The sequence below is a fragment of the Trachemys scripta genome, chromosome 4 (genome assembly GCF_013100865.1).
Source record: "Trachemys scripta elegans isolate TJP31775 chromosome 4, CAS_Tse_1.0, whole genome shotgun sequence".
Taxonomy (NCBI): Eukaryota; Metazoa; Chordata; order Testudines; family Emydidae; genus Trachemys; species Trachemys scripta.
This window is the reverse complement of record NC_048301.1, coordinates 47,159,980-47,174,979: the sequence shown is the minus strand read 5'-3', so window position 1 is coordinate 47,174,979 and position 15,000 is coordinate 47,159,980. Positions and strand designations below refer to the sequence as shown.

General features: G+C 39.9%; 1 protein-coding gene across 5 annotated transcripts in view; it reads left to right on the top strand.

The window, feature by feature from the left end:
- The window catches only part of NPAS3 (neuronal PAS domain protein 3), an 827,431-nt gene that overhangs the window by 795,186 nt on the left and 17,245 nt on the right, over positions 1-15,000 (top strand). The window lies entirely within an intron of this gene.

Here is a 15,000-nt window from a genome sequence, read left to right as displayed (position 1 = left end):
CATGTTCACAGTCCAACTGATTGCCATATTTGGGATCATGAGCGAATTTTCCCCCAGGTCAGATTGACAGAGACCTTGGGGTGGGAGGTGCCTTCCTTTGCTGTGTGTGGCCCGGCTTGAACTAGAGTAAACTGTAACTTGAATTCTTTAAATCAATATCTGAGGACTTTAGTAACTCAGTCAGAGGTTACAGGCCTATTGCAGGAGTGGGTAGGTGAGGTTCTGTGGCCTGTGGTGTGCAGGAGGTCAGACTAGATGATCATGATTGTCCCTCCTTAATGTCTACGAGATGACTAACTCTGTCCCTAATATAGAAAATAAACTCATCACTTGCTTTTTTTTATTTCTGACTGATGACATGGAGATCAAAAACTGAAACATATTTGGTAGCTAAGAAAGTTGCACAGAACAGAACTGAGTCATGAAACTACTATGGATTTAACCATACAGTGTATTATCCTCTCTACTTTTATGGCTCCCATTCCTGTAATATCTAAATACCTATCTGTACCCAATCAGGATTAGAAGACTAGGAGTTGTACAAACACATAGCAAGAGAAAGTCCCTGCCCCAAACACACACGTGTGTGTGCATATCTGTATCCAGATATGGATGCAACTTGACCCCCAAATATTTGAGACCAAATTCTTTCCATTTGAACACCAGCCTTTTAATTATAACCTATTTACAATTTTTAAAAATAGACACAGGGCTAATTCTTTTCTCGCTGAGGTTCATTGTCATCATTGGGGTTGCTCCTGATTTACACTGGTATGAGAGGAGCATTAGGCCACTAATCTGTAATTTAGATATGCTTGGAGTAAAACCAGATGATGGCTGCACTGGATACTGCTAGAGCACTGTGTGCCCTGGGATTTATTTCCACAAGACACCCCAATTGGCAGTGAAGACACAGAGTATGTGATGAGAAAAAGAAAATAAAGCAGAAATTCTCTACTAAGAGGCAAAACAAATCTCTGGTCTAAGAGCACTACACCCAAGAGAACAAACTAGTTCAATCCAATATGCCAATAGGAGAAACAGTGAGAAAACTGGTTTTCCTACACATAAAACTGAAGTAAAAACTGCTTGCTTTTTGCCTGCAATTGCAAACCTGGGAGCACAGTGGCCATCTTTGTGAAAGGCAAAAGAAGCTAACAGAAAATGTGCAGCAGCCATCTTTGATGTTGACAGCAGCGCAAAGACTCAAGCTTTTAGAAGCTCTTAAAAGGAAACAGCCCATAAAATCTGAAGGAACTAAAATATATATGATTGAAAAAGGGAAAATAGCAATGTGAGATAAAATTCAGAAAGAACATTAAAGACACATCTAGGGAAAAAAACCAAAAAAACAAACAAAAGCAATCTGGCATTTGCATTCCTTAAATTCCCAACATTGAATATCTCTGAGGATAGGGCAGTTGCTCAGAAGTGGACACACAAATTCAGAAATCTGTTGGGTGCACTTGAAATTGGAATTAAAAAATGACAAATTACACTTTTATTGCACTGTCTGGGTAAGGAACTAAAAGATGTTTATGACTCACTGACTTAATTAAACACCTTGCAGAGATGAAGATCCTGTTTGAAAAAGACCATAGTGTTCTGATTGACTGACTACTTCTCTGAAATAGAATATGGAATATGAAACACTAGTTTTCAGGCAAGTGAGACAAGAACCAATAAGATTGTGTGAGAAGTAGTGTGATCCAGTGGATAGACTGGGAATCAGAAAACCCTGTGTTCCCAACTCTACCACAGACCTGCAGTGTGTAAGTAACTTTAGACAAGTTACTTTACCTCTCTGTGTCTCTGTTTCCTCTTTGACCCTTTGTATATCTTATCTATTAGGACTGCAAGGTCTTCAGGACCAGGGCTGTCTTTTATTTGAGATAGTTACGTTGAAAGTTGACTGTGAAGAGTTACAAAGGAATCTCACTAAACTAGGTGACTGAGCGGCAAAATGGCTGATGAAATTTAGCACTGATGAGTGCAAAGTAATGACCACTGGAGAAAATAATCCCAACTATACCTACAAAATGAAAGGGTCTAAATTAGCTGTTACAGCTCAAGAAAGAGATCTTGGAGTCATTGCAGATAGTTCTCTGAAAACATCTGCTCAATGTGAAGTGACAGTCAAAAAAGCTAACAGAAAGAAACCATTAGGAAATAGATAATAAAAGAAAATGTCAAAATGCCACTATATAAATCCATGATATAACCACACCATGAATACTATGTGTAGTTCTGTTCACCCCATCTCAAAAAAGAGATATTAGAATTGGAAAAGGTGCAGAGAAGAGCAACAAAAATGACAAGGGGCATGGAACAACTTCTTCCATAGGAAGAGAGATTAAAAAGACTGGGACTATTCAGATTAGAAAAGAGATGTGTAACGGTGGAGGGGGGAAATATGATAATGGTCTCTAAAATCATGAATGGCGTGCAGAAAATGAGTAGGGAAGTATTATCTACCCCTTCACATAATGTAAGAACTAGGGGTCCTCTGATAAAATTAATAGGCAGCAGGTTTTAAACAAACAAAAGAAATAACGTCTTCACACAACTCACAGTCATCCTGTGGAACTTGTTGCCAGTGGATGGTGTGAAGGCCAAAAGTATAACTGGGTTCAAAAAAGAATTCAATTAGTTCATGAAGGATAGGTTCATCAGGCTATTAGTCAATACGGGCAGGGACGTAACCCAGCGCTCTGGCTGTCTCTAAATCTCCAACTGCCAGAAGCTGGGACTGGATGACAGAAGAGGGATCATTCAAAATTGTCCTATTCTGTTCATTCCTTCTAAAGCATCTGGCACTGACTGCAGTCAAAAGACAGAATAGTGGCAGAAGCATTGGTCTGACCCAGTGTGGCTGTTCTTATGTACAATGTTTCTTGTCAGCATCCAGCACAACGGAGCTCTGATCGTGCTTAGGGGTTTAAGTGCTACTATAGTAAAAGTAGTAATAATAATGAGAGACACTGACCAATCTTATACCAGATTCCCCACCTAGCATTCTGATGTAAATTTGCTGACTTGGATGCAAATGATGCAACATTGTTCAGTAAACAAGCATGGGCCATCAGCACTTAGCTCTTAATTTGGAAAGACTTTTAGGTGTGGAATGAGTTACTAAAGTGACAGAGTCATAGGCCTTCATCATGGAAAACAATGCACCAAGCAAACCCATAATCCTGGTAGGGCATATCTCAAGAAGTAAGATTGGGTTTCAGTACCCTTGCAGAAGCTGAAATGGCTCATACCCTCACTCAGAAAGATATCAACTTTTTGAGCAGTTGGAAAGGAATGTAGATGTGCCAAGAAAAAAACACTTTGTGGCAAATTGTCTATCTCAGCTGACAGAATCCAAATTCAAGCTAGGAAAGGGAAAAACTACCTGCTATGGGGAAAACAGATGTAGTCAAGATACAAGATTTGCCAGGCAGTGGCCATGGAAGAAGATGATAGAGGCTCACATTAAGATGAGCATGATTGAAGCATAGCCTACTAGAACCTCAGTCCCTCAAAATCAGAAGTGAGATAACAATGCAGAAAAGATGATACTCTGAAGAGGAAACTAGAAGCCAAAGTGAAGAAGCTAGCAGACCCTATGATAAAACATCAGAGGGGTAGCCGTGTTAGTCTGAGTCTGTAAAAAGAACCTCACTTCTTCAGCTGCAAGTAATGTAAATCTCCAGAGGCAGGTATAAATCAGTATGGAGATAATGAGGTTAGTTCAGTCAGGGAGGGTGAGATGCTCTGCTAGCAGTTGAGGTGTGAACACCAAGGGAGGAGACGCACCATAACAACTGTAACTCAGGAACCAACCCATGCAACAAACCTCGATGCCAACTCTGCCCACATCTACACCAGCAACACCATCACAGGACCTAACCAGATCAGCTACAACATCACCGGCTCATTCACCTGCACGTCCACCAATGTTCTATATGCCATCATGTGCCAGCAGTGTCCCTCTGCTCTGTACATTGGCCAAACTGGACAGTCACTACGCAAAAGGATAAATGGACACAAGTCAGGTATCAGGAATGGCAATATACAAAAACCTGTAGGAGAACACTTCAACCTCCCTGGCCACACAATAGCAGATGTAAAGGTAGCCATCTTACAGCAAAAAAACTTCAGGACCAGACTCCAAAGAGAAACTGCTGAGCTCCAGTTCATTTGCAAATTTGACACCATCAGATCAGGATTAAACAAAGACTGTGAATGGCTATCCAACTACAGAAGCAGTTTCTCCTCCCTTGGTGTTCACACCTCAACTGCTAGCAGAGCACCTCACCCTCCCTGATTGAACTAACCTCGTTATCTCCATACTGATCTATGCCTGCCTCTGGAGATTTCCATTACTTGCATCTGAAGAAGTGAGGCTCGTACCCACGAAAGCTTATGCTCCCAATACCTCTGTTAGTCTTAAAGGTGCCACAGGACCTGTTGCTTTTTATGATAAAACAGAATCAAGACTTCAAGGGGTTGCAAACTAAAAAAAAGTGAATACTTGAAAAAGAGCTTCAGAAATTACAGGAAATTACAGGATACCCTCATAGGACCTAATCACATCAGCCGCACTATCAGAGGCTCGTTCACCTGCACATCTACCAATGTGATATATGCCATCATGTGCCAGCAATGCCCCTCTGCCATGTACATTGGCCAAACCAGACAGTCTCTACATAAAAGAATAAATGGACACAAATCAGACTTCAAGAATTATAACATTCAAAAACAAGTTGGAGAACACTTCAACCTCCCTGGCCACTCGATTACAGACCTAAAAGTCGCAATATTACAACAACAAAAATTCAAAAAACAGACTCCAATGAGAGACTGCTGAATTGGAATTAATTTGCAAATTGGACACCATTAAATTAGGCTTGAACAAAGACTGGGAGTGGATGGGCCATTACACACAGTAAAACTATTTTCCCATGCTTATTCCCTCTCCTCCACCCCCACCCCCGTTCCTCATATCTCCTTGTCAATTGCTGGAAATGGGCCGTTTTCATTACCACTACAAACAGTTCTTTTTCTCTCCTGCTGATAAAAGCTCACCTTAACTGATCACTCTCCTTATAGTGTGTATAGTAACACCCATTGTTTCATGTTCTCTTATATATATATATATATATATTCCTACTGTATTTTCCACTACATGCATCCGATGAAGTAGGCTGTAGCCCACAAAAGCTTATGCTCAAATAAATTTGTTAGTCTCTAAGGTGCCACAAGTACTCCTGTTCTTTTTGCGGATACAGACTAACATGGCTGCTACTCTGAAAAAGGAAATTCTTGGTAGACTTACAAAAGAGAAAGGTTAGAACATGCAGAAACTCAGAGTTCAAGTGCAGATCCTCCAATAGTAGTAAACATAAATAAAGGGAAAGTAAAACTACTACACTGCTACCTCGATATAATGCGACCCAATATAACACGAATTCGGATATAACGCGGTAAAGCAGTGCTCCGGGGGGGCGGGGCTGTGCACTCCGGTGGATCAAAGCAAGTTCAATATAACACGGTTTCACCTATAACGCGGTAAGATTTTTTGGCTCCCGAGGACAGCGTTATATCGAGGTAGAGGTGTATTGGGCGAATTCTGGATGTGCACTGACAATAAAATAGAAAAGGCAGAACTAGGAAGATTGGTACATCCACCCTTCAATTCCAGGTTATGCAGAGACACCAGAGAAGAAAATGAGCAAATTGTTTAAGGAAAAAAATGTTGCACAAAACCCACAAAATATTCAGGAAGATTGTTGATGGTAAAATCATTTCATAGTGGACCATTAGTACCGTAACTTTTGAAAAGCTTTAGCACTATTTCAAATAAAAGAAGTCAAAAGCAGCCTTTTGCATGTGAACAGAAGAAGAACAGTGCAGAAGGTCTTCAGGTCTATAACAGCAACAGTCTTTTGTATGAAATCTGTTTTGCCCTTATGCAAAGTCAGTTGCAGTCAAAGGAAAAACTCCAATTGACTTCAGTGACCATTTGAAGAAGGCCTAACAGAACAAAAATATAGGGATGAAATCCTGCCTCCATTGAAGTAAATTGCAAAAGTCCTATTGACTTTGGGGGGGGGAGGTTTATGTTTATTAATATTTGGTGCATTTGTAAAGAATTGGGGAAGGAAAGTAATAATGTGTCCATTTAAGGTGGAAGGCAGCTTGGGTGAAAGTGATCATGAAATGATAGAGTCCATGATTCTAAAGAATGCTAGGAGGGAAAACAGCAGAATAAAGACAATGGACTTCAAGAAGGCAGAGCTTGGCAAACTAAGTGAATTGGTAGGTAAGATCCTATAGGAAGCAAGTCGAAGGGGAAAAAAAATTTAAGGACAGTTGGCAGTTTTTTTTAAGAGACATTATTAAGGTCACAAGAGCAAACTATCCCACTGCATAGGAAAGATAGGAAGTAAGGTAAGCGACCACCCTGGCTTAACCAGGAGATCTTCAACAACTTGAAATTCTAAAAAGAGGCATATAAAAAGTAAAAACTAGGTCAAATTACAAAGATTAATATGAAAAAATCCAACACAAGCATGTAGGAAGAAAAATAGAAAGGCCAAGGTACAAAATGAGATTAAACTAGCTAAGGACATAAAGGGTTACCAGAAAACATTTTACGAGTACATGAGAAGCAAAAGGAAGACCAAGGGCAGGTTAGGCCCATTACTCAATGCAGAGGGAAAGACAATAACAGAAAAAACACCAATGACAAAAATGTTAAATGCCTTTTTTGTTTCAGTTTTCACCAAAAAGGTTAGCAGTGATCAGACAACTAACATAGCAAATATCAATGTAAATGGAGTAGGAACTGAGGCTAAAATAGGGAAAGAACAAGGTCAGACTTACTTTGACAAGTTAGATGTCTTCGTGTTGGCAGGGCCTGACTAAATACATCCTAGAATATTTAAGGATCTGGCTGAAGAGATCTCTGAGTCATTAGTGATTACCTTTGAGAACTTGTGGAGGATAGGAGAGATTCCAGTACCCATCTATAAAAAGGGGAATAAGGACAACCCAGGAATTATAGACATTAGCTTAACTTCAGTTCTGAAAAAGATAATGGAGCAAATAATCAAACAATCAGTTTATAAGCATCTAAAAGATAATAAGATGATAAGCAACAGCATGAATTTGTTGCGAACAAATCACGTCAAACCAACCTAATATCCTTCTTTGACAGGGTAACAAGCCTAGTGGATGGGGGAAGCAGTGATATATGTTGACTGTAACAGAGGGGTAGCCGTGTTAGTCTGAATCTGTAAAAAGCAACAGAGGGTCCTGTGGCACCTTTAAGACTAACAGAAGTATTAGACAGTCTGATGAAGTGGGCATTCACCCACGAAAGCTTATGCTCTAATACTTCTGATAGTCTTAAAGGTGCCACAGGACCCTCTGTTGATGTTGACTGTAGTAAGCCTTTTGATACTGTCTCATATTACCTTCTCATAAGCAAACTAGGGAAATATAGCCTAGATAAAGTATTATAAGGTGGATGCACAACTGGCTGAAACCTGTATTCAGAGAGTAGTTATCAATGGTTCACACTCAAGCTGGAAGGGCATATAGAGTGGTGTCCCTCAGGAATCTGTCCTGGGTCTGCTTCTATTCAATATCTTTATAAATGATTTTGATAACAGCACAGAGAGTACACTTATAAAGTTTGCAGACGATACCAAGCTGGAAGGGGTTGGTAGCGCTTTGGAGGACAGGATTGGAATTCAAAATGATCTTGAGAAACTGGAGAAATGGTCTGAAATATATAGCATGCAGTTCAATAAGAACAAATGCAAAGTACTCCAATTAGGAAGGAATAAGCAACTGCACACATACAAAATGAGAAATGACTGCATAGGAAGGAGTACTGCAGAAAGGATCTGGAGGTTGCAGTGGATCACAAACTAAATATGAATCAACTATCTAATACTGTTGCAGAAAAAAGTGGACATCCTTCTGGGATGTTTGAGCAGGAGTATTGTAATCAAGTGGTGAGAAGTAGTTTTTCCACTCTACTTAGTACTCATAAGGTCTCAATTAGAGTGTGTCCAGTTCAGGTCACCACAATTTGGAAAAGATCTGGACAAAAAATGATTAAAGGTCTAGAAAACATGACCTCCAAGAAAAGATTGAAAAATTGGGTTTGTTTAGTTGGAGGAGAGAAGACTCGGGGGGACATAATATGAGTCTTACAGTATGTAAAACGTTGTTATAAAGAGGAGAATGATAAATTGTTCTCCTTATCCACTGAGGACAGGACAAGAAGCAACGGGCTTAAATTGCAGCAAGGGAGATTTAGGTTAGACATTAGGAAAAGTTGCCTAACTATGAGGGTAATTAGCCACTGGAACAAATTTTCTAGGAAGGTTGTGGAATCTCCATCATTGGAGGTTTTTAAGAACAGGTCAGACAAACATCTGTTAGGGATGGTCTAGATAATTTTTAGTCCTGCCTCAATGTAGGGGACTGAACTAAATGACCTATTAAGGCCCCTTCCAATCCGAAATTTCTATGATTTTGTATCAGACTGTATTCTGAGAACTCCATTAGCACTGCTGGAAGCTGGTATAGTGCACATATTGTTAGAGTTCGAAACAGACTGCTGGATTTCCTCTAATAAAAGAATACTAACACGCTATCTACGCATATGCCTGCTTTTACTTCCACAGCACACTACATCCCAGTGATTCCACAATTGTTGAATCAGTGGCTCAATATCTTTTTTAAAAATGAGATATGGGGATATTATCCCCGTTTTGTTCCATTGAACTTTCTGATGATGGTTTTTTCACAGATACCCCAGTGCTTTGTGTAACAATTTAACTAACGAGTGAGTATCCATCTCATAGTACTTAACTGTGTAGAAAAAATCCCATTTGATTTTGTCACATACTTTTTCTGCATCTATTGCAAAAACTGCCACTAGTTCACTAATTGATATTACTTGTTGTATCACATTTAACATTTTCTTTGTATTCTTTGCTGGCAAACTCCTATTCATAAACCTCACCCGATCAGGGTGTATTAGCTGGGATAATGCAACTGAGTCGCCAGCATTTTCACTAATAATTTTCAGACATAATTTATAAGTGACACAGGCCTCTAGCTACCACATTCTACTGGCTCTATGCCGGCTTTCCTTAATAAGATTATAGAAGCATTATTCAGAGTTCCAGGCAGTAGCCTTTCCTCATACGAGTGGTTAAGGGCACTCAACAACAGGGGAGTTAATGGATCACTGAACTTTTGATAAAACTCATAAAAATCCCTGTTGTCCTCAGGTACTTCCTTTTTAAAAATATCTGTTAGTTTTCACAACAGCTGCTTGTGGTACAGAGCCCTAAATGTATAACATAAGCAATAAGCCCACCCTCTCCAGGAAATGTGGAATCTTTCTAGATTTGCATTCAAAACCAATTCTATTGTTAGGTATCTGTAACATACTACTCACATACAGTATACATACCTATTACCATTACTATTATATATTTTAATAAAACACAATATTTATGGGCTAAATAGTCAAAAGGATCTCAGTGCAGCCTGAAAAATGATTCCTGAGGCTTTCACATGTAAGTTTATCTCCATGCAAAAACGTAGCTTTGTGCAGACAAAGTACTTTTGCTTGTACAAATTGGGTAGGTAGGAATCTAACAAGCTAATTTAGATGCACAACTCTCAGATTTTTGTACACATAATAATGAACAAATGAAATAATACACGTTGGTGCAATTTTAGTGGCTGCTTTGAAAAACTGGGGCTGTATGGTAAAGACAGATTCATGATAGATGATGCACATATGACATACTTTCAGTTCCAGGGCCAGAAAAGGGGTTGTGTTATCTGTAAGAAATATGCAGTTCCTCATTACATACATTAAAAACACTTTTAGACTTAAAACTTCCCAGCCACCGTAGAGTTACAGGTCCAGTGAGGCTCAAATCCAGCCACTAGCTCCCAGCCTTAGTGTGCAGTAAGAAGATGCAAGGAGGGGGATAAGAGGAATCTTCCACTTCCGGTCTCTGGGGCTGCCTTGTATCTGCTACTAAAGTCCTGAGGCTGCAGGAGTGCCCCCATTGTCCAATTCACCTCTGAGTCTTGTGAAAAGGACAGGAGGATCCTCGTAGCTGTGGATCCTCTGACAACACCTGTGCCTGCAGGGAGCACCGACAGAGGCATGTCATGTGAAGGGAGCTCAATTCAGTTCCTGCACATTCCCCCGCTACCCGACTCCTGGGCCCCTGCTCAGTGGAATTACACCTGCTCCAATGCCTGGAGACCCTCTGTGGCCTTAGAGCTGGGGGCCCAAATGAATACAATTACTCTTGAGTCTGGTTTTATACTGTCCCCAGTATACAGTATGCTTTGAAACAATGAGAACAAAGTGGGACAAAGATAATTTGACACCCACTGCTCTCTAGTGCGTAGCACTTTACCATGTTATTTTCTTCACTTGCCACTCTTATTGCACTGATGCTTGCTACTGCCCCGTTCTGATTCAAGAAGTCTGTTTGTTGTTAAGAATGAATGGATGTCACATACTGCTGAGGCATATGTCCCCAATTAATTGAAAAAATTAATGATGTTCACTGAACAGTTACATCAAGTACTTTCTGGCTGGGAAACCAGACAGGATATAGAAAAGTCAAGACCTCTGGAGGAAGCCATGAATATACTCTTGGACAAATGTAGGACAATGTACTGGAATTTGAAAATGAATATATTGCTTGTAAGAACACTGTCACAAGCATTGTATATATTGGTATATAATAAGTGCTTTTTCATTTTGGAATCCTAATTGAGGTCTAAATTCAGAAACCTGACACTGACAAAAAAGATACTTGTCATCCTCAGCTTTTGCTTGGCAAAACGTCATCCTATTTCTTCATGATTTGATTTATAAGAAATACAATTCCTCAGAAACAGTGAGCAAGGGCAGTTCATTTCCCATAAAGCAAAGGTCTCTGATGAATACGTTTGGTAGCATTCTCTCTGATCTACTTTTATCTGGTTTCTAGTAGTTGGAATAATCCAGGTTTTCTGAAAATAAACCACTCCACATTTACCTTGTTCACCACTCCTCTGTTTTTCAAAGAATCTTGTCCCTCAATCTGCTTTAAAATCAGTTATATATTCATGATTTCTTTGTGCTTCTTCAATAAGAAATTCCTATTGGCATACAAAATATTGCTTAGTGATTTAGCCTACCAGCTGCAATTGAACTAACCCTTTTAACTCACGCACATCAGTTATAATTTTTGGTTCTCTTAATAACCTCAAACACATGAAAAACAAATAGAATGAGTTGATAATTCCTAACAGTAAAATACACTTCACATAGTTTGCCATCATGCTGTGGAATAACTCCACAATGTCAAGTAGCACACAATTAGTAAAACTGTAGGGGGAAAAAAAGAAGTGTTTTGATCCTGAGAAATTTTGATCCTAATCAGATCGAAATTTCAATGCTCTTGTAGTGCTTAATATCTTCAATCACAAAAAGAAAAAAATCAAACTGATTCCAATGTTAGGTTTTTGCATTCTGTGACTGAAGTAAAATGCTAAAATATACAAATGAATCTCCTTTTTGTACAAGTTTATTATCATCACTAAGAAGCAAGATTGATTCTAAATTAGTGTGATAGAATGTCTGATGTTTAGCTAATCCTTAAACCAAGCCAGCCTTGACAGTCTGACGGCAGTGTAGTACATTTTGGTTTATAGGCATTGCAAAGATGGTGCACTGCCTAACTGTTTGCACAGTAACCTGCTTTTCCAAACCATAGGCTGATATGGTCATCTACTTAAGGAAGTGACTCAAGCATGCCCTTTTGGCTGGAAATGGTGGTGACGTAGCAGTCAGAAGGAATGAGAGATAAGGGGAAATGGAGATCAAATTAAGTGACTGGTAAAAGAGAGCATATAACGAAAACAGATCTGTTTTGTATTGAAAAAAAATTAAAGCTATGTCTGGTTTTAACACAAAAACAGTTTTTGTTTTGCAATCTTACTCACTCGTAATTACTTCTAAGCTGGTATCATTACATAGCTCAAATCACATATTTCTGTAATTATTTAAAGTTAGTGTCTAGATTCTGTCTGTCTAGGTATGGAAGCCATCATCACAATATCTGAGCACCATGCAGACATTAATGAATTTATTCTGGCAACACCCTTGTAGCAAAATATTTTGCCCATTTTACAGATAAGTAACTGAAGCACAGAGCTATTCCATTGGGCCACAGAGAGAAAGAATGAGAATGACTCTATAGCTGGTGGTTAGGGACCTACCTGGGTGGTGGGAGACCCAGGGGCAAGTTCTATTGCTCAAATTACTCTTTACTTTTTTATGCACCGCAAAACAGCTTCAACAGGAGAGACAGAGATACAGACTATCCTGTAACTCAGTAGTTAGAGCACTCTCCTGGGAGGTGGGAGACTCCTGTTCAAATCCTTTCTCCTCCTAGCAGAGGAATGGAATCTGGGTTTCCCACATCCCAGTTGAGTGCACTAACCACTGGGCTAAAAGTGATAAGGTGGGCACCACCTCCTGCTGCTCCTCATCTGACTAGGTTTCAGATGTGACTTGATCTGTAGGTAACCTCTGAGTACATGCCTATTGGTTTGGACCCCAGGGTCAAACCTCCGTCTTCCCTGCTTTGTGGATCATTCTGGGACTTAAGCAGGAGAGAGGTGTCCAGATGCCAACAGCGAGACAGCGATGCACATGCCGAGGCAGCAACTTACACACCCAGATAGCTTTTACCCTGAAAATTTAGGCACCAAGTGAGTTTAGGCACCGACAGTGTTCAGCAGGAGTTTTGTGGATCCCAGTGGAGCCTAAAACTGGGACTTCAGCAGCAAAACCCAGACTTAGGCACCTAAGTGCTTTTGTGAATCCCACCCTAAGTGATTTGCCCAAGATCGCACAGGAAGTCTGTGGCAGAGACAGGAGTGGATTCCAGATCTCCTGGTTCCTTAGCCTTAAGCACAAGACCATTCTTCCTAGCCCTGTAGGGGCACACTTAAAATGATAGGGTGCCCTTGCTGCAGAGCCAAGCAATCCCTGCACCAGACTCCTATGTCTTCTGCTTCTGTAGCCTAAGGAGGTTACACAAGCAGAAGAGACAGGAGTCTGGTGCAGTTGGCATAGCTAAAAACACTGAGCTGTGGGAGCCCCTCATTTTCACAAGTGAGCTGGTGCAAGGCAAAGGAAGCACATGCTACTACATGTTCTTAGCACATGCTACTACATGTCATAGCAGTAGCTACTGCTGAGTGCACTAGCTCTGAGATCCAGGAGCTGTTATTTTTGTCTCAGGCACAGGTTTAATGAGATTGCCATATGAGATCCGAGCATTGGTCCATCTAGTCCAGTATCCTGTTTCTCACACTGGCCGGTGCCATCTGCTTCAGAGAGAGGTGCAAGAAACTCTGCAGTAGGCAGCTATGGGATAAGTTGCCCATGGAGAAGAATATTTTTTTCCTAGCCTCCATGAGTTAGTAGTTGGCTTAAGTCACGAAACATGAGGATTTATATCTCTTCCAAAATTCTTGGTGGTATAAAGGTAAATATCCAATTATCTTTTGAATGCTGATAAACACTTGCCTTTAATGATATCTTGTGGCAATGAGTTTCGCAGGCTCATTGTGTGCTGTGGGACAAAATATTTCTTTTTTTTAAGCTTACCAGCAGCATCAGCTCTTTTAAATGGTAAATAAAACAGAGGACTCTACAAGGCTAAACCTCTAGTGTCTTTAAGCCATTAGATTGCTGAACCTGAACCTGCTGTTTCTTGATAGTAATTTTTTGTCTTTTTCAGCAAAGTGATGTACAGTTATGTCGCATGATGCCTAAAATATAGTTTGCATCAATAACTCTGTAAATTCACTCCTAATGCTATTTCATCTCCAAATCAAATCCAACTGTTTAATGCAGCGCTAATTAGTACATCCCCATTTCAGTTTGTAGACTCTCCATTGTAATTCCTTCATAGCTCATTTTTTTTCACAGCAGAGCATCAATCAATGTAAATGCCCTGCCAGCCTAGGCAACACAAGATGTCCTCCATGCATTTGTCATTAGCCACTGAAACAAAGGGAATACAGTATATTTAGCTGTATTCAGTAATTTCTCATAAAAATGAAAACTGCAAAAGAAGACAAGGGGAAGAAAGTCTGGTAGATTGGCCAACTGCATTATCAAAACCTTGGGGAGGCATTGTTTGAATTCTGCCTGCAACACCATCTCTGCAGGGCATTTGGACTTGAAAGAAGAGTAGAGTTCTCCTGTGACATCACTGCAATATGGTCATATCCCTGCCCATTAGACAAGTGAAATTTACACCCAAGCTTTTGCCCCATTTTACATTAAAAACGTGCATGCAATATTGACTATGTTTCTGCTATTTATTACAGCAGTTTCTGTAATGAACCCTCTAATGAAGGTTGAATTCTGACTTCTATTCAGAACCTCACTGCTTTTTCAGTTGCTCTTAATCATCTTAAAAAAAAATTTTCTTTTAGCTGAAATTTTCCAGACCAAAGGTGATTTTATATTTTGGAGTGTTTCTGCAAAACTGGTTATTGGAGAGGTGTATGCTTGTGATAAACTGCAGAACCACATTAAATTGCACAGCCATGTGAATGACAGCATTTATTGTGCATCTCTTACAACTTCACCTGCACTCTGGCCACAAAACCATTTCTACTGTGACTGTTTCCTAACATTCCAGACCTCTGAGCCACTTCAATCAGATGGCATTTTAAAAAGATTTTGGGGGTCTGGGAGTCCTTGCCACAAAACTGTTTTCTGTTTTTCCCTAATTGCTGAATTTTCCTCCCAAATTACACTGGTGTGAGATACAGAATGGACAATGTTCAGTCCTGGCTAGTGACAGGTTTAATATTCATTATCTTGTGACCAAAACAGTTAGAAAAGGTGTTTTAGCCCATCTATTAGTGATAAGTGTTCTTCTT